General features: G+C 35.9%; 1 long non-coding RNA gene across 1 annotated transcript in view; it reads left to right on the forward strand.

Annotated features, from left to right (window-relative positions):
- Nucleotides 1-21,184, forward strand: part of LOC104007007 (uncharacterized) — a 186,008-nt gene that overhangs the window by 146,166 nt on the left and 18,658 nt on the right. Inside the window, exon 4 of the long non-coding RNA XR_001718772.3 lies at nt 12,016-12,155. This is a non-coding gene — a long non-coding RNA (uncharacterized LOC104007007). The remainder of the gene's footprint in view (nt 1-12,015; nt 12,156-21,184) is intronic.

Below are 21,184 nucleotides of genomic sequence, written 5' to 3' on the forward strand. Positions count from 1 at the left end.
CCATGAGTGTGGGACCTCCCCAGCCATGAGGAGCTGTGACTCCATGAAACCTCTTTATCTTTATAAATTACCCAGTCTTCGGTATGTCTTTATTAACAATGTGAGAAAGGAGGGACTAATACAGTAAATTGGCACTGCTGTAAACATACCCCAAAATGTGGAAGCGACTTTGCCACTGGGTAATAGGCAAAGGTTGGAACAGTTTGGAGGGGTCAAAAGAAGGTAGGAAAATGTGGGAAGGTTTGGAACTTCCTAGAGACCTGGAGGGCTCAGAAAACAGGAAGATATTGGAAAGTTTGGAGCTTCCTAGAGACTTGTTGAATGGTTTTGACCAAAATGCTGATAGTGATATGGACAGTAAAGTCCAGGCTAAGGCAGTCTCAGATAGAGATGAGGAACTTATTGGAAACTGAAGCAAAGGTGATTCTTGCTATGCTTTAGCAAAGAGACTGGCAGCATTTTGCCCCTGCGCTAAACTTCTGTGGAACTTTGAACTTGAAAGAGATGATTTAGGGTATCCGGTGGCAGATATTTGTAAGCAGTAAAGCATTCAAGAGGTAACTTGGGTGTTCTTAAAAGTATTCAGTTTCATTCGTTCACAAATATATGGTTTGAAATTGGAAGTTATGTTTAAAAGGGAAGCAGAGCATAAAAGTCCAAAAAATTTGCAGCCTGATAATGCAATAAAAAAGAAAAACTGGGCCAGTCACGAAGGCTGACACCTGTAATCCCAGCACTTTGGGAGGCTGAGGCAGGCAGATCACAAGGTCAGGAGTTTGAGACCAGCCTGGCCAATATGGTGAAACCCCATCTCTCCTAAAAATACAAAAATTATCTGGGCCTGGTGGCAGGCACCTGCAGTCCCAGCTACTGGGGAGGCTGAGGGAGGAGAATAGCTTGAATCCAGCCTGGGTGACAGAGTGAGACTCTGTCTCAAAAAAAAAAAAAAAAAAAAAAAAAGGCTGGGTGCAGTGGCTCATGCCTGTAATCCAAGCACTTTGGGAGGCCAAGACAGGTGGATCACAAGGTCAGGAGTTCAAGACCAGCCTGGTCAAGATGGTGAAACCCCATCTCTACTAAAAATACAAAAAAAATTACCTGGGAGTGGTGTCATGTGCCTATAATCTCAGCTACTCGGGAAGCTGAGGCAGAGAATTGCTTGAACCTGGGAGATGGAGGTGGCAGTGAGCCGAGATCGCACTACTGCACTCCAGCCTGGGTGACAGGGTGAGACTCTGTAAAAACAAACAAACAAACAAACTGATTTTCTTAGGAGAAATTCAAGCCTGTGGCAGGAATTTGCATAAGTAATGAGGAACCAAATGTTAATCACCAAGACAATGGGGAAAATGTTTCCAGGACATGTCCGAGGTCTTCACAGCAGCCCCTCCCATCACAGGCCTGGAAGCCTAGGAGGAACAAATGGTTCCCTGGGCCAGGCTTATGGCCTTGCTCTTTTGTGCAGTTTTGGGACTTGGTGCCCTGCATTCCAGCTATGGCTAAAAGGGGCTAACATTCAGTTCAGATTGCTGCTTCAGGAGTTGAAAGCCTCAAGCCTTGTTGGCTTACATATGGTGTTGGTCCCATGGGTGCATAGCAGTCAAGAATTGAGGTTTGAGAAGCTCCGCCTAGATTTCAGAGGATGTATAGAAATGCCCAGATATCAGGCAGATGTGTGCTGCAGGGGCAGAGCCCTCATGGAGAACCTCTGCTAGAGCAGTGCAGAAAAAAAATGTGAGGTGCAAGAATCTGCACAGAGTCCCCAGTGGGGCACTGCCTAGTGGAGCTATGAGAAGACAGCCACCATCCTTCAGACCCTAGAATGGTACATCCACCAACAGCTTGCACTGTGCACCTGGGAAAGCTGCAAACACTGAAAGTCAGTCCAGAAAGCAGCCATGAGGGGGGGCTGTACCCTAAAAAGACACAGGGGTGGATCTGACGAAGACCATAGGAACCCACCTCTTGCATCAGCATGACCTGAATGTGAAACATGGAGTCAAAGGAGATCATTTCATGGCTTTAAGATTTGACTGCCCCACTGGATTTCAGACTTGTATGGGGCCTCTAGTCCCATTGTTTTGGCCAGTTTCTACCATGTGAAGCATGTTTATTTACCCAATGCCTGTATCTAGGAAGTAACTAACTTGCTTTTGATTTTATAGGCTCAAGGGCAGAAGGGTCTTGCCTTGTCTCAGATAAGACTTTGTACTGCCGACTTTTGAGTTAATGCTGAAATGAGTTAAGACTTTGGGGACTGTTGGGAAGGCATGATGGTTTTGAAATGTAAGAACATGAGATTTGGGAGGGGCTAGGAGTGGAATGATATGGTTTGGCTGTGTCCCTACTCATATCTCATCTCAAATTGTAGCTCCCATAATCCCCACATGTCATGATAGGGACCCAGTGGGAGGTAATTGAATCATGGAGGCAGGTGTTTCCCTTGCTGTTCTTGTGATAGTGAATAAGTCTCATGAGGTCTGATGGTTTTGAAAAGGGTAGTTCCCCTGCACAGGCTCTGTTGCCTGCCACCATGTAATACGTGCCTTTGCTCCTCGTGCACCTTCTGCCATGATTGGGAGGCCTCCCCAGCCATGTGGAATTGTGAGTCCATTAAACCTCTTAAGTTACTCAGTTTTGGATATGTTTTTATCAGCAGCGTGAGGACAAACTAATACAAATTCTAAGTTTTTTTACTTCAGTCCCTGTCTCTTGGCTGGCACTTCTGGACCCATTTGGGGCTTAGGGGATCTTGCCATTCTGAATGGAAGGACACAAGCCTGTCCTTTGTCTCCTGCTGATTGGAGAGCCACAGGAACTGGGTGAACATAGGCAGTAGCCAGGGAGTGGTTACAGCAGGCCTTGGTGAGACCCAGCACTGTGTTGGATTCAGGTCATAGTAGTGGTGATTACAGGGGTGATTGTGTTACTCCACTCCTAGTTTTAGGTGGCTCAGAACAGTGAGGGAAATGCTGTATGTATGGGATAAAGTAAGAAAGAGAACAAGAGTTTCTGCCTGGTAATCCAGAGAATTCTCCCCGATCTGGTTCAAGACCATCAAGGCAGTATTTCTAAGAGTCTGCAAGAACCACAGCATGACTGGGTTGTGGTGCCTCCTAAAGAAGACACAGCTTAGATCAGAACATCCGAGTCTTTTCAAATATCTGGAAAGCCTCCCCAAGAAAGATGGCTACAAATGAGCTCAGACCACAAAAACTACAATAAGTACCTAACTCCTTTATGTCCAGAAACTGAAGAACATCTATTAGCATCAACCCAATTCAAGAAAACATTACCTCACCAATGGACAAAATAAGGAACCAGAGACCAATCTTGGAGAACAGAGATGTATGTCCTTTCAGATGGAATTTAAAATAGCAATGTTGAGGGAACTCAAATAATTCAAGGTAACATAGAAGGAATTCAGGATTCTATCAGATAATTTTAACAAAGATCTTGAAATAATTAAAAAGAATCAAGCAAAATTCTGGAGCTGAAAATGCAATTGGCATACTAAATAATGCATCAAAGTCCTTTAATAGCAGACTTGATCAAGCAGAAGAAATAATTAGTGAGCTTCAAGACAGGCTATTTGAAAATACACAGTCAGAAGAGACAAAAGAATAGAAAACAATGAAGCACACATATGAGATTCAGAAAATAGCCTTAAAAGGGCTAAGTGTTAATGCTCTTAAAGAGGAAGTAGAGAATGAGATAGGAGTAGTAAGTTTACTCAAAGGGATAATAACAGAGAACGTCTCAAACCTAGAGAAATATGTCAATATGCGAGTACAAGAAGGCTGTAGAACATCAAGCAGATTTAACCCTAAAAAAGACCACCTTGAGGCATTTAATAATCAAACTCCCAAAGGTCAAGGATAAAGAAAGGATTGGAAAAACAGCAAGAGAAAAGAAACAAATACATATAATGGAGCTTCAGTATGTTTGGAAGTAGAATTTTCAGTGGAAATCTTACAGGCCAGGAGAGAGTGGTATGATATATTTAAAGTGCTGAAGAAAAATAACTTTTACCCTAGAATATTATATATGGAGACAATATTATTCCAACATTCAGGACAAATAATAACTTCCCTAGACAAACAAATCTGAGGAATTTCATCAATGCCAAGCTTATTCTACAAGGAATGCTAAAAATATTCTTTCAATAAGAAAGAAAATAACATTGATGAGCAGTAAATATTCACCTGTGAAAGTACAAAACTCACTGGTAATACTAGGTACACAGAAAAACACATAATATTATATGTAATTGTAGTTTTTTTTTTTTTTTTTTTGAGACAGAGTCTCGCTTTGTCTCCCAGGCTGGAGTGCAGTGGCCTGGTCTCGGCTCACTGCAACCTCCCCCTCCCGGGTTCAAGCGATTCTCCTGCCTCAACTTCCCAAGTAGCTGGGACTACAGGCGTCCACCAATACGCCTGACTAATTTTTGCATTTTTAGTAGAGATGGGATTTCACCATATTGGCCAGGCTGGTCTTGAACTCCTGACCTTGTGATCCGTCTGCCTCAGCCTCCCAAAGTGCTGGGATTACAGGCGTGAGCCACCGTGCCTGGCCTAATTTATTAGTATTCTTATAAGAAAAAATTGAAGAGAGCTTGCTCTCTCTCTCTCTCTCGCCACCCCCCTCACCCCCACTATGTGAGGAGACAAGAAGATGGTCATCAGCAAACCAAGAAGAGGGCCCTCACCAGAACTCAACCATGACACCACCTGGATCTTGGACTTCCCAGACTGCAGAACTGTGAGAAATAAATTTCTGTTATATAAACCACCCGGTCTGTGCTATTTTTGTTGTAGCAGCCCAATGGACTGAAACAGAAATTGGTACTGGGAGTGGAGTTGGAAAAGGGGGTGGCACCACTCACAGTTATCCCTAGTGACACACTTGCACAATTTTTGCTTCCTATTATCTCAAGTTTATGCTCTGTTGGCCTCACAATCTTACTCTCAAAGAGAGGAATACTTCCACCAAGAAACACAACAAGAAGTCCTTTGGAATGGAAGTTAAGACTGATATTTGGCTTCTTTGGGCTCCTCATGATTCTGAATCAACAGGCAATCAGGGGAATTATTGTCCTGGCTAAGGTGATCTGTCCAGACTACAAAGGGGAAATTATACGACTGCTCCACCATGAAGGTAAGGAAGAGTAGGTCTGAAATATAAGAGATCCCTTCAGGCATCTCTTAGTATTATCATGCCCTGTGATTAAGGTAAATAGAAAACTACAAGAATTCAATACTAATGGCTTAGATGCTTCAGGAATAAATGTTTGGTGGTGGTCAATAAAGTGGTTCATGCCACCAGGTAATGAACCACTACCAGCTGAGGTGCTAGCTGGAGGCAAAGAGAACACAGAATGGGTAGTAGAAGAAGGTATTTGTAATACCAATTATGACCCATGACTCAGTTACTGTAACCAGGTTTGTGTGTGTGTGTGTGTAACTCTTAAGTATCTTTTTCTTTTCTCTCTTCTTCCCTTATCACATAAGATATGTTGACTTTTTATCATAGTATTTGATAATTTTGTATTAGTATTTAAATTATATGGTGCCAAAGAAAAGAGTAAACATCACTCAAGGATTTTGCCTCCACTTCTGGGGAATGGGTGGCATGTTTTGGATTGTATTGTGGATAGTTGTATCATGTTAAGTGAAATTTTGACCTTGTTATTATTTTCATTAGAGACTAAGTATGGTTTAATGGCATGTGTATGAGTGCCAAGTTTACAAGAGGTGGACTGTTGTGATTAATTTTATGTGTCAATTTGAGTAGGCCACAAGTTGTGCAAATATCTGGTTAGATATTATTTCTGGATTTGTCTTCAGAATTTTTCTGGAAGAGATTAGCATTTAGGTTGGTGAACTAACTAAAGCAGATGGCGCCAGTGTGGGTGTTATCCCATTCATTGACAGTCTAAGTAGAAGAAAAATTGGAAGAAGGTCTCTGCCTGACTGCTTGAGCTGAGACATCTATCCGACTTGCCACTGATGCTCTTGGTTCTCAGGCCTTCGGACTTGAACTGGAATCTATACCATCAGCTCTGTGGCTCTAAGGTCTTCGAACTATACCACTGGGTTTGCTGAATCTCCAAGTTGGACATGGAAGATCATGGGAATTCTCAGTTTCCATAATCACAAAGCCAATATACTGTTATAAATCTCTTTGTGGATATATGATTCTAGGATATTTCTTTGTGGGATGTATGTGATATATCCTATATTACATCTAGTTTGCTACCTAACCATAATACTGGTTTTATTTCTCTGGATAATCCTGAGTAGTACAGAATTATGCATTCTTTTAAGATTAGCCATTGTTGTGGTTACCTATTGATACCACATTATGGCTTTAATTTGCATTTCTCAGACGAGTAATCATGTTGAACACCTTTATACATATTTATCAATCATATGTATATTTTCATTGTCTAATAAGTGCCTTTTCATGTCCCTTGCTAATTTTAAGATATGGTTTCCTATTGTTATATTACTGATTTCTAGATACATGATTTTTTGATATAATATTGCAAATATTTTCTGCAAGTCAGCAGCTTGTCTTTTCATTCTTTTAATGGTCAGTTTTGCTCAACAGAAGTGCTAAGTTTAATTATGCAATCCAATTTATCAGTCTTTTTTTTTTAAAAAGAGACAAAGTTAGTGCTTTTGTGCCCTAGTTATTAATCTTGGCCTACCCCAAGATTATGAAGATATTTTTCTATGTTTTATTCTAGAAACTTTATTGTTTTACTTTCATCATAGGTCTGTGTTCCACCTTTAATTAATTTCTGTAAATGGTATAAAATAAATGGTCAAGTTTTAATTTTTTCCCGTGTGGCTATCTAATTGACCCAGCACCATTTATTGAAAAGCCCACCACCCTTGCTGTCACCGAATTCTACAGTACTCTTGGAATTGATTATATAATCATATATTAGTGAGTCTTTTTCTGGATTACCTATTCTTTTCAATTGATCAAATAATTTATCAGTGTGCCAATAGCATAAAGACTGAAATTTTATAGTAATTATTGATATCTAGGTAATTTAATTTCTTCAGCTTTGTTCTCCTTCAAGATTGTCTTAAATAATCTAGGTACACTGCATCTGTATATGAATTTTGGAAGAAATTTGTGAATTTATATACATGCACATGCACGCATACAAACACATGCCTCTTTGGAATAAATACAATTATAGACATAAAATGAAGCTTTTAAAGCTGATGCAGAAAATTTAATGCTATCCTCTTTTAAAAAAAAGCGTTCACCAACATTTTGGTGTATATTCCTTTTTATGATCAGTTATGATCAGTAGAGAACCAGACACATTCTTACTGTGTTTCCTTTTATCTATAAAAGTCCTTTAACAATATCTGCCTTATTCCTCAAAATCTATTTCAAGATAATGAATCTTCTTATCTTTAAACATGTTTAATTAATTTGTCAAATTATTCTGTATTACATACATAATAAATATCAAGTATAAATGGTGTGGAATTAATATTTTTAAAGATAGATATATTAATGATTTTTTGATGGCCAGGGTAACTTTAAACACAATAGAGAAAGGAAATTAACTCTACTGAATTTTTCCATGTGTTTAAATACATTGACTTGCATGTGAAATAGTTTAAATGATACAAGTTAAATCTATTGTTGCCCATCTATAAAATGGGATAACGAGGAAATTATAGAAAAGTTTGTATAATGTGATTCAGCATATTTAAGACAAAAGGATACATGCAGGTAAACATTACCCATACTTATCTATAAGATATCAAAAGGGAAGATTACAGGTAGTTGGATTATTTCACTCTCTGATTTCACTTCAGTGTTGTTTGAGATTTCATTATATTGTTTTGGTTTTATTAATAGTAATATAACACATATTTGTAAGGATGTCTTTACAAAGATGTAGTTAATATCTCTCAGTATAAAAAGAATGTGTTGGTACTGAAATGGTTTCTTATAAGGGTGACTGTGAAATCCTTCAGGGAAAATATATATTTTGTTTTTGTTTCCTAAGGCCTAGCCCAGTATGTGAACAAAATTAGGTATTAATTAAAAAATAGATGACCTCAATTCAGAGAGTTTGTATATTATTTTTGGACAGTCTATTATGTTAATTGTAGAGTAACAGAATTTCTGTGAGTTTATACCCAACTTTAGATATTATGTTCTTACATTATTTAGCATCAACTAATAGTTAAAATTAAATATGTCCTAACAAATAGCTCTTAGGGAAAATATGGAACAAAAATTTGTTGAAATATTATGGTATGTTTTTTCAAATACTGTCCATTCTCTCATTTATATAATCAACTCATCAGTTAACTGACTACATTATATCGTATATCCTAAAGTTAACTGAATGACTTTGGCTTCAAAAGGGAGCAGAGCAAAGTAAAATTTGAGGGATAATCTTTACTGGGTTTAGACAAATTAGTGAAGATGTAGGAACAAGATTAAGGGTGTAAATGGTATCTGAAATAAGCACAGGTCATTGGGAGACTGGTTCACTGTTGACAGACCCTTGAAGTTATTTTTCTGTTATCATGGAAAAGCCTGGAAGTGATATTGGCACAAGTATCATTGGGGGATCTAGTGATTCCCATCAAGACATAAGGCATAAAATGTGTTCATTACTCCACTGGTCTAGTTTGGGTAGTGACATCTTAACCCAGCTTCCAGAGATCGTGTTTCCTTGTGGAAGCTCCTTATTGAAGTATTGGGCTAGTTGTTTACCAGAAGTTGGTGCTTTGATACCAATGAGAAATAAGGAAGAAAAGTCATACTATAATAATTTCTATATTACTAAGGCCTTAGTGATATTTGAAAATATTGTTGGTTCATATTTTTTCTCTTGCAACTTTGACATGGTTCACAGCCTCAAAGTTAATGCTTTTATTGTTGGTGATCAATACAGATTTTACTACATTTTCTTAAGATCTACGTTACTGTCTTACATGAGAGTAAAGCATTATTGTAGTTTATGCAAAAACTCTGTTTTCTTGTTTCTGGGAATCTTATTGAGGAAATTATATAGTCCCCTGGGCAGATAATTTTCCTTATATTGAAAAGAATTAACTTTTTTTTTCATTTACTTTAATGTAGCTGGGTTGTTAATTTGTAGCACATTGGTGGAAAAAGCCACAGCAGGAAGCTTTTGGCTCTTACTGAGATATGTAAATTACAGTAATAATCTTTGCATTAAAAGTGATAAAATAAATTTAATGGGTCCAGTCCCACAGTTCTTATTCTGAACCACCTCACCAAAAAAAGAGAAAGAATTTTATGAATAAAACTGGAAATATTCAACTAAATTTACTAAGACTGTTTCCATAGCTTGTATTCCTTCAATTATTCTTAGAAGTTTCCTTTGAAAACACAATGGAAAGATTCAAAATATGCTGACCTTTTCCTGACCTGAGGTTTTGTCTCACTATTAATAGGAGTTTTAAATGAATAAATATCATATGCTTATAAAATATAATAAGCTAGAAGTCTATTTCTCTTTAACAAAAATTAAGAGACATACATGGCCTTATATACTATGGGGGTGAATGGATGTTCAAATAGCAATATTTCTTTCTCTTACTGATTGCCACCCTCTCTGAAATTCTCAATAGCCATGGGGGTTTTTAAAATAATATACTCACTATGTCTCCATAAGATCCATGTTAAAATATAAGCATGTTGAAGAACATGGACACAAAAATACATTATTGTCCATGTTAAAATTTTTGAATGACTTTCTTCTCAAGGCTCGTGAGCAGAGCCTTGCAAGAAGTATGAATACACGTCATTGGTACATGGAAAAGAGAAGAAATGTAGACATCAGGTGTATGAACTATTGTCCAGATGTAGGCGGCAATGAGGGAAAGTGTGTCAAAGTGCACAGGCCAGGGAAGGGAGCCTGATTTATGTCATGAAATACCATTCCCCTGCTGCACAATTTCATCTTGAGTTTGCCCTATTCATGACTTTTCAGTGTCAATAACAAAAACACGAAGACCAATAATGTAATAGAAGTAGTGGGATATTTAGAGTAGTTACTATGTATTTTTTGAAATTCTTTGAAAATGTTCACAGAAATTATCTTGATTTACAGGAACAAATGAAGATATATGAGGGAAATTACAGAATTAGTAGCATGAAGCTAAAGTTTCCCAAAGAAGGCATTATTTTACTCTAACTGAAATTTACTAGCCAAATGATCATATTCTATGGAAACCTAGTACTATTTTTAAAAACCTACATTTTTACATGCACTGTTAAAATTTTACCTGCTTAAAATATAGCATGCCTAGCAATTTTTCCAGTCCCAGTTTAATTTCTGTCACAATAACGGCTCTTAACAGATTATTGTGCTTGAAGAAAAAAAATAAGGGAAGAAAGTCCAAGACGAATTTTCTTCTCTTGATGTTTAGAGAGGTATATTTTGAAGCCCTGCCCTAGTGCATGAAAGGTAAATGGCTTCTGTTTTTAATGAGAATTCCAGCAAAGTAAGAAATGGCTCAAGCCAAGTTGCTGCACTGGTTGTTTATGGCTGTTGTCTGCTCTGAATGGATGGGTGTGTGCTCTGATTGGTTGGCACTTATTGTACCAGTTGTTATATACAATATTTTGAATAACACCCTGGAGAATAACTGACAAAAAACTTGGAAGTAATTGTCACCTCATCCAAAAATCCAATTATGTAGAAACTTGTATCATAGTTGTGGGAAAGCTGTTATATGGATCCAGTATGAGTAGCAGCTGCCCACTTTACTGTTGCTCTCTAGAGAAATACTAGCTCAAGGATGCCCAAACGCTTAGGAGAATAAATCAAAATATGTATCAAGCTCTCCACACTTGCTACTTGCTTATAGTAATCAATATCTTGACATATTAGGGCATATGAGGATATTTTTTCAATTATTTTGTAATTTTTACATTTTCTAACAAAGTAACAGTTACTATCCATTTTAATAGATGAGAATCTAAGTCTCTAAGTTTTGTTTATATCAGTCTAGTGAAACAAAGTGATACTTCACCCATAATCACTATTCAAAAGTTTATTGAACATCTATTAAGATGCAAATTTCTATGATAGACACTATGAATGGTTTAAAAAAAAGACAATATATTATTGCTCTACAACATCTTTTAGTATATGAAGAAATGTGTGCAATGTCTTTTGATTTAATTCTACATTTCCTTAAGGGGTGGCTTGCCAGAAAAGCATTTGAATTCTTAAAAGAAAGTCTTAGGCAAGTCATTAGGAAACACCTCATGACTGAGAATAATAAGAAAACTGAAATGCATTTATTGAATAAATGTTTATTGAATGTAATAAAGAGAAACATTGTCTGCTTTGAAACAGAAATAAGTCTGATGAAACCTCAGTCACACCAAGTAAATTCAGCTCAGAGTACCATACTTTGAGATTCTCAGAGGAAAAAGCTCCTAGCAAGGGGCACAGGTGAGGGTAGGGTTGGGGAGCCTTGAAAAATGAGGCTGGAGAAGAAGGCAAGGTGCAGGTGAGCAAGAAGCTTGTATGGATGCTATGAAGGTTGAGCTTTAGCTTGTATGTGCAAACACCAACAGATTTTGAGTGTGGAGGGAGGTGGCCTAGTTATATTTTATTTTTAGATAATAATGGACTATGGAACTGAGTGTAGCAGCCCTGATGATGGGCACACACTAATTAAGGGGTCATTCCTGTAGTCTAGTTATAGGTGGTGCAAATTTAATGTAGGCTAGTTTCAGTCAGAAATATTTTATCAATATACCTTTTTTTGGGTGGGAGTAATCAACTTGGCCATGCAAATAGGGTGAAACTAGTTTTAGTAGATCTAATTCCAATGAGGCTTTTCAATAGAGACCTATATAACACGTTTTCTCTCAGAGGCTCACCCATTTTTAACTGGGAGGCAGCTGGTATACAACATCAACTAATAACTAATGCTCTTCACAGAACCTCTGGGACACTCATTGAGTCTGCTTTCTTTGCAGGTCTTGCCTCATCACTGCCATGACAGGGGGGTCCAATGTGAGGATTCTGGTGTCTATGCCAAGCATCTCTTTTCCAACGTAGATCTGATTTCTTAACATAGCCAACAGCAAGTCAACATCAGCTTTGCAGAGAAAAGCAGGTATTAAACGAACATAAAATATTATTTGGTGGTTATAAACAAAATATGTAATTATAAGTATAAAGCTTTTTCTAATGTTTACGTCAAGAAGTTATCCATAATTGTAATGGTTGTTCCATTGTTTGAATAAGCATATAAATTACAAGTTTGTGACTGTGTTAGTTAACATTTACTGAGCATTGACCACGTGCTACACATTGTCTTATCCACTTTATGCATATGTTGTCTCATTTAATTCTCCAACAACTCCTTGGGTTAGGTGACATTTTTGTGCCCATTTTATAGAAAGTAGAGCTAAAGTTTAGAGACCTGCCTAAGTCACACAAGTATTGCATCATGCATACTTCCTCTCTTTGTGGGGCGTTTGTTTGAATATGAGACTCCTTAGTAACTTTGGAGTCTAATGTCAAGGGTCAAATTTCTGTCATGAAATCATTTATGCATTGCAAGATTGAACAAGAAGTAAAAGCTGAAGTAGGGTGTTTAAAACAATGCAATGAAACGGTAAACTAAAAAATAGTGAGAATTAATTAATTAATCACAGAAAGACAGTCACAGCTGCTTTGGATCATGCTGGATTTATTTAGCAGAAGTAGCATAATTCTTTAGAACAGAAAGCAAAAGCAGAGACATTGATTGAAACTGCAGGGGGAATTTTGGTAAGCAGAATATAATTGCTCATTATTTTTATTTGTATCTTCCCATTTCCTTGTTTCCCTTTCCCTTTGTTCTTTAATAATACTCAAGACTTTGCATGAAAACACATTCTTTTCATTACTTGTATATTTAGCCTGGTCCTCCAGCTTGTCTCATTCAGAAGTCATAATCAGTTTCTAATGTCATTATAATTTCTAGTTGGGGCATCATAATCATGAGAATATGACATTTGTAGAAGCAGATGAACCAAGAAATAAAACACTTATTTTTATGCAAATATTCCAAGCAATACACTAAAAGAACAATAAATTTAAAAAGATAACTCTGTCACTATGGTGGGCTTCTAAACTAAAATCTTCTATGACAATTCAACTGCTTTATACAGGTCTGACTGAAACTTGATTTTAATAGTGCACACAACAGTACCCTTTTTAAGCCAATATTTGTCCTCATACATTTATTCACACTGTAAACAAATTATAAAAATATAGGGTTTTAAAAATATTAATATTTTTATTTATACTTGGAGGTTGAAATGAACATTAAAGGATTTTTTCTTTCCAATAACCTCAAAAATGAAACAAAAGATAATTATATAAAACTATTTTGTCACCTAATATATATCTGAAATACATTACTTAAATGGCAACAGGCTGTTGATGTAGTTTCTCAATGTTGCATGTTTAATGACAACTCTGCTCTTTACCAGAAACAGTAGAAACATAAGATTGTTTTACAAAATATCATTTGACAAACATATGGAGTATTCATCTGCTCTATTGTATTTCATTTTAAATAAATATGTGAATGCATATATTTTAAGTTTTCCAAAATCATTGAATGCAGTATCAGATATTATTTAGATTGATGTCAACATACTTTTTTTCCACAAAGCATCAGATTGTAATTATGTTTTACTTTTCTAGACACATGGTCTCTGCAGCAAATAGTTGACTGTGCTGTTGTAGCATGAACCTGCCATAAACAACCCATTAATGAATTTGTGATGTATTCCAATACAACTTCTTTACAAAAATAAATGAGGGCTGGGTTTGGCCTGATGGTACTTATTTGCTACTCTGGTTTAAGAATGTTTTTCAACAAGTAAACCTTTGCAAAATAAACCTTTGTTAATATTTACTTTATTTACTGTAAGATTGTTCTTCTTACACATTAAATGAGAGTTATGATAAATTACAAAAGGGAAACTATTACTTAAAACTTATGACATTTTTGCATGCAGAAAAATCAGGCTAAAATGCAAATATGTTTTCTAGTAGAAATTGTAGTCTGACTCCCAGTACATTATGTTGCTTGATGATTTCAAAGATAAAAAGAAGCAATGTACTCCCAAATTCTTACTAACTTAGAAACATTGTGTCTCTTCCAGACAGAAAACTGGGCTTATCATACTTTTTCTGTTGGTAAAACATTCTTTTCTCACCTCTTGTTTAAAAAAAAAACAAAAAAAACAAAACTTTGAAAAACTAAAATTCCACTGACCTATCAAAATGATCTTAGATCTCATGGTAGTACAACCCAGTGTCAGAAATAAAACATGGTACAACCAAAGCTAGAGGCAGGAAGAATCCTGGTATCAATAGGAAGGTCATGCTTAGAGAGGTCATGCTTCTTACTATATTCTATTGTTTAAAATAGTTTTGAAAAAGTGATGAGATGATTAACTAAAAGATCTAACCTGCAGAGATGGCTCTGAGCTGGGAAGAGGGCAGGAATGAAGCATGTATTCCAAATTAGCATCTAGAATGAGATTTTATAAGCTGTAGTGTTTTTTTCTTTCTTTTGTTTTTTTTTTTTTTTCTTTTGAGACAGAGTCACGCTCTGTCGCCCAGGCTGGAGTGCAGTGGCACGATCTCCGCTCACCGCAAGCTCCGCCTCCCGGGTTCACGCCATTCTCCTGCCTCAGCCTCCCGAGTAGCTGGTACTACAGGCGCCCACCACCCCTCCTGGCTAATTTTTTTTTTTTTTTTGTATTTTTAGTAGAGACAGGGTTTCACCGTGGTCTCGATCTGACCTCGTGATCCGCCCGCCTCGGTCTTCCAAGGTGCTGGGATTACAGGCATGAGCCACCATGCCCAGCCTGTAGTGTCTTTAATATCTTAGTTTGCTTGGACTGCTATAGCAAAGTACCACAGACTGTGTGGCTTAAACAAGAGAGATATATTCTCACAGTTCCGGAGGCTGTGAAGTCCAATAACCAGATGCCTGTAGATGTTGTCTCTGGTGAGAGCGTGCTTCCAGACTTCAGCTGCCTTCTTGCTGTGCCCTCACACAGGCTTTCCTCAGTGTATGTGTGAGGATAGAGAGATCTTGTGTTTCTTCCTCTTTTAAGGGCATTGATTTTTATAAGGGCAACACCCTCATGACCTCATCTAAACATAATTACCCTCCAAAGATCCAATCTCACTATACCATCACATGGGAAGTTAGGGCTTAAACATATGAATTGTGGGGTGACACATTCAGCCCATAACATGTAACTTATCCAGTCTTAATTAGAAGGCTTAATATTGGAGCTTTCTAGCCAAAAACAGGTAGTCATCATGTGGGAGAATACCTTGACTTGACTTATACTCTTCAATACAGTAAGAATATAAAAAATGAAGTTTATTTTATAATTTTCCATTAAAACTCATTATGTCTTGATAACGCTCTGTTACTTCTGTCAAGAATATGGCTAAATGTTAAGAAACTTGTTATTGAGTAGCCAGAGTGTCTCCACAGGCTAATTATTAGGACTGAATTAACCTATGAATTTAATGGATTAATTAAATCTTATAATAAACATTTTGAAAAAATTATGACATAAGGAGTGGCAGCACAGTGGTTGCAACAACAAATGCCTTACAAATGGTGGCAAAAGGGAGCCAAGAAGAAACAGCTTGATCCATTTTCTAAGAAAGACTGGTATGGCATGAAAGCACTAGCTATGTTCAATATAAGAAATATTAGAAAAACACTTGCCACCAGGACTTGAGGAACCTACATTTTATCTAATGATCTCAAGGGTACTATCTTTGAAGTGAGCCTTTCTGATCTGAAGAATGATGTTGTATTTAGTAAGTTCAAGCTAATTACTGAGGATGTTCAGGATAAAAACTGCTTAACGTCCATGGCATGAATCTTACTTGTGACAAAATGTGTTTCACGGCCAAAAAATGGCAGACCATACCTGAAGTTCACGTCAATGTCAAGACTACCAATGGCTATTTGATTTGTCTATTCTGTGTTAGTTTTACAAAAAAAAAAAAAAAAAATACAACAATCAGATACAGAAGACCTCTTATTCTCAGCACCAACAGGTTGCCAAATCCAGAAGATGATGAAGGTTCCCACCCAAGAGGTGCAGAGAGATTTCCTGAAAGAAGCAGTTAATAAATGGATCCCATGCAGCTTTGAAAAAGTCATTAAAAGGTCATAAAAAGATTTGCCAATTTATTTATACTCTCGATGTCTTCACTAGAAAATTCAAAGTTTGAACTGGGAAAACTTGAAGGTAGTAGTTCTTGAAAAGCTGATGGATAGGAACTGCCAGTCCAAGAATCTGTTTAAAATTCAGATGTTTAATAGTGACAAACAAAAATCCTGTATGTGAAGAAAAAAAAGCATCATGATATTGCTTTCTATATAATTTTTTTCTGTTGTATTGTAAGAAAGATACATCCCTTTTCCTATAGACAAGACTTTTGAGTGTTTTTCTGTTTGGCAATATTAGCAATGTATTTTCTGCCTCAGAAAACCTATTCATGGACCTCCTATTATCAGGCATTGTACTAAATTATTCTTTGTGTCCAAAGTTTTTCAATTTATTTCCTTGGTATTTTAGTGCATATACACATTGCATAAAATAATGGTCTTTTAGTCTTCTTCCACTGTAGCTCTCTTATTTCTGTTTTATTCGAAATTCATGAAACATAACTTTCAAAAGGAATCTTACAAATAGTGATAATAACAGACATCTTCCTCAAGTTGATAATTTTAATAGATATTGATATTCCATCATTCATTATAATGTATTTTGTTTAAAGTGTATTTACTTTGAAAATAAAACATCTTTTGTTAATTTTCCTTATAACATTTTTGAATGCCAATTTGTGTTCTAGCATATCCAATCAAGTTGGTCAAACTGTATGAGAATGAAATGTATTTATTTAACTTACTTATATTATAAATTATTTAAGTAGTCTGCTTATATTGATTGTCTTTATACTTCTTTTTGAAAATTAGTATACTGATAATTGTTAACTCATGCTTCTATTTCCATGCTAATTATTTATAGGATTCATATCTATTTTTTCATATTATGATTTATGTACCTTCTTATCTCTTATGACCTGAACAGTTTATAAAATGCCAATTAATTCCTTTCTGTGAGAAAATAAAATAATTCAGTAAAAATTAATAAACATTTTTAGAAGTTTCTCAATGTTATTGTCAGTTATTTATTCACTGACTTCTCTGTGTAGTATATAAAATCACATATTTATTTAGAAAATCATCCATTTCATTGATGTTTTCAACTTTAGCAAATTAATCATGAAAGCAATTTTGCACAATGTATTATATTTATGATTGTTTTTATTTTCTTTATTTACATTAACAGGTTTCTCTAGTTTGTTTATTTTGTTAATTTTTTTACAGGGGTAAACCTTGGATGTGCGAATGCTGTTACTTTTATTAGAGTGTTATAATGGAAATAAAGTAGTTACATAATGAATATAATGCCACAAAGAAGGCATAACTTAGAATTTGCACTCTTGACTCACTGCTGTTTTATTTGAAGTATTAGTTTTCTGTTGCTACTGGAACAAGTTACTACAAAGTTAGTGCCTTATTATTCTACAAGTCTCTAGATCAGGAGTTTGACATAGGTTTCACTGGGCTAAAACTAAGGTGTCAGCATCGTTCCACTTCCTTCTGGAGTTTCCAGGGGACACTCTGTGTCCTTGCCTTTTCCAGGTTCTAGAAGCTTCCCATATTCCTTGACCTACATCCCCCTTTAAGGTCAGCAATGATGAGTCAAGTTCATCTCACCTGGCATCAATATGACTGTCTTCTCCTGCCCCATCTTCCACTTCTAAAGGACTCATAGTGATCAGATTGGGTCCACCAGCTACTCCAGGTTAGTTAAGGTCATTACCCTAATCACGTCAGCAAAGTCTCTTTGCCACGACATAACATTTAGCAGGATTCAGGTGGGAGGATTAGGATTGGACAACTTTGGTGGGCTATTATTTTGCTTCCCACATCTGTTTTCCTTGTCAGTCATGTTTTCAGATTCAAATCAAGTTGCACATCTTTCGTAAAAGAAATTAATGTACACGAATCGGATTCTTATCCATGACTGACTTTCTTTCCTCTTTGTCAAATTTATCTTTTAATTGGTTTCTAAGCATATTCCAAAAAGTTGTTTAGCTTTTCATGGTTGGCCAGGGATCTATCTACATAAATTATTGCATTTGGACATGATTTGCATTAATTTATAAATATTCCCTAAGTTAATAAACAGATTGTGTTGACAGAATTTGTTTGCCTGAGTTGGTCATCAATTTAATCAAACTAATTACTCTATTATTTCAGTAAATAGCCATATTTGGAAAACATTTTTTACTGCCACCTAAGTTAAAGGAAAAAATGAACAGGACATAAGATTATGAGTAAGGAAGAAAGAAATTTTGTTATCAGCTTGTGTATATACAAAAAAATATGCTCGTCACTGTTTCATTGAAGTTTCACAGTGTAAGTGAGACTATGAATATAAAGTAGTTTACTAAAATTATTTTTTAAGTAACTACTGGTTGGTACTTTTAAAAAATCTCCTGTCTGAACTAAACAAAGATATTTTTATAGATGCAGCATAAATCTAAATTTCTTAAAATGCTTAGAAAAATTATATGGAGTGTTTCTATGAAATTGGGGTTTTTCAAGAATCAATGATTGTTTTCAGATTCAAAGAGCATTTTCTACCAGTTGTCGTCAGAGGATTTGACAAAAATTTATCAGCCTCTTAATATACCTTTTAGTCAAGTTCTAGGAATTTTCTCAGTAGTATTATGTTGTGATACAGGTTTTTATTAATGTTTATTTTGTTTTATGTAGTAAAGCAACTTTCTTATTATTTCACCTCTAATAAATAGTGCATGTAGACAGATCAATAAATGGATGATGAGTGATAGATACATAGATGACAAATTAATAGATGACAGATGAAGAGATACAGATTGACAGATACTGGTGTCAGTGTTAAAAATGTTCAACTTACGTCCATATTCTATGAGTCATATTTGAGATAATTATGATCATCAACTTTATCTATTTCGTTTTCAATGTGATGGATATAGTAATTTGATCATTATAATATGTATACTTGCATTAAAACATCACATTGTACTCCATAAATATGTGCAATTAGTATGCATCAGTTCTGAATAGAAAAGTAAATTAAACATAATATTCTCAAGGTCTTTAGAAATAGCTGCTTAATAAGAAAGATCTAGTAGAAATGCAAAATAATTCAGCCACTGTGGAAAAGAGTTTTGTGGTTCTTCAAAAAGTTAAACATAGAGTTATGATGACATGATTCCTCAATTTCTCTCTAGTGTATATCCACAAAATAATTGAAAACAGGTACTAACACAAGTACATGTACACGCATTTTCATAGCAGCATTTTTCACAATACTCAGAAGGTAGAACAGCCCAAATGTCCACCAATGGAAGAATTGATCATCTAATTTCGATATACCTATACAATGGAATATTATTCAGCCATGAAATGTAATGAAGTACTGATATATATGGTACAAACTGTAACATGAATGAACCTCCAAAATTGGTTAAGTGAAAAAAGCATGACACAAAAAGTTACACATTTTATGATTTCATGTATATGAAATATCCAGAACTGATGAATCCATAGAGACAGAACACAAATTGGTGGTTTCCAGGGGCTGGGTGCAGGAAGGAATGGAAACTGATTGATGGGTAATGGTTTTAATTTCCAGTGATGGAAATGATGGTTTTGGAACTAGATACCATACTTTAAATGCCACTGAATTGTTCATGTTTAATTTTGCGGTATGTGAATTTCACCTTGATAAATTATTGTTAAAATTAGTAAAAAGGTCTATGGTTCAAGCTATACAACTTCTCATTGAGGACTATGAGGACTAGGATATTTATGCTCCTAGGTTCAAAGCTCTGGTAGGGGCTTCTGCTCCCTAGTCTTCACCTGCTTAAGCTACATCTGCAAGAATCTGTCCTTTCCTCTTTGAGCAATCAGCTTCAATGGCTGAAGGTAGGTGTTTTGTTGTCCCTCAATAACAGCTGCAGAGCCTCTATAAGTCCTTTAATCTTCCTCGATGAAGTCTATGCCCCAGCTGGGTGTAATCCTCATCCGAAGCATACTGAAACTCGGAAGAGGTGCCCTTGGCCCATTTGCCTACATACTGAACATTAAAATTTATTCTGCTACCCACATACAGGGCATAGAGATGCTCTGGTACATTGTCTATTCTCCAGACTTCATCAGTGGATATTATGTCACAGATGTCCTCTGTTTTCAGATTCCAAGTATAGATGAAAACTCTACTGAAACCTTCCAGAACTTGGAGACCCATTTCTAATCCAAGGGGAAGACAAAAATCTGTTCTGACTGATCACATATTTCTGTATCTTCTGAGTACTAACCACAAGAAACATTTTTAAAGTAAAACATCAAGATGTAACTCTTTTCTTTCATTCCAGAATTTGAATCTCTTCTGAGGCAATATGTAACACTTACTTATTATGAAAGGAATAAAGAATAAAAAGAAAAATGTGGCAATATAAACCACATATGTTAAGACTTAGAAATCTTATTCTTGAATGAGTAGAGCTTTGTATACAGGTGTTGGTTTCCTAGGGTTAGGTTCCCAACACTTTAATATTATCACAAAGATGATCTCAAAACCATTATATTATCAGTCTACTTTCTGTACCTATTATACTGGTAATAGGAAGTAGGAGGCCAGAGAGTGGATAGACAAATAGTGTTTTTCTTTGAGAAGCCCTCAGAAAATACACCTAAAGCAACAACACATTGTTCTGTGTATGTTTACCTATCTATCCCAAATAACTACAGAACATAATTCCATTGATGTAAGTTCTATGATCTTAGCACTCCATGGTTTGATCAGACATCCTGATTGATGATCAGAAGCATTCTGTTAAAGACTATTGATCAGGGATTCTGTGATAGTTTATTTAAAATGCCACAGATTCTTTCTCTTTCAGTCATCACATATTTACATTGGGATATTGCAGATTTTCCCATCACATGGCTTCTATTTCTTCACCCCTTGAATCTGGGTT

Source organism: Pan troglodytes, chromosome 5 (assembly GCF_028858775.2).
Source record: "Pan troglodytes isolate AG18354 chromosome 5, NHGRI_mPanTro3-v2.0_pri, whole genome shotgun sequence".
Lineage (NCBI taxonomy): Eukaryota > Metazoa > Chordata > Mammalia > Primates > Hominidae > Pan > Pan troglodytes.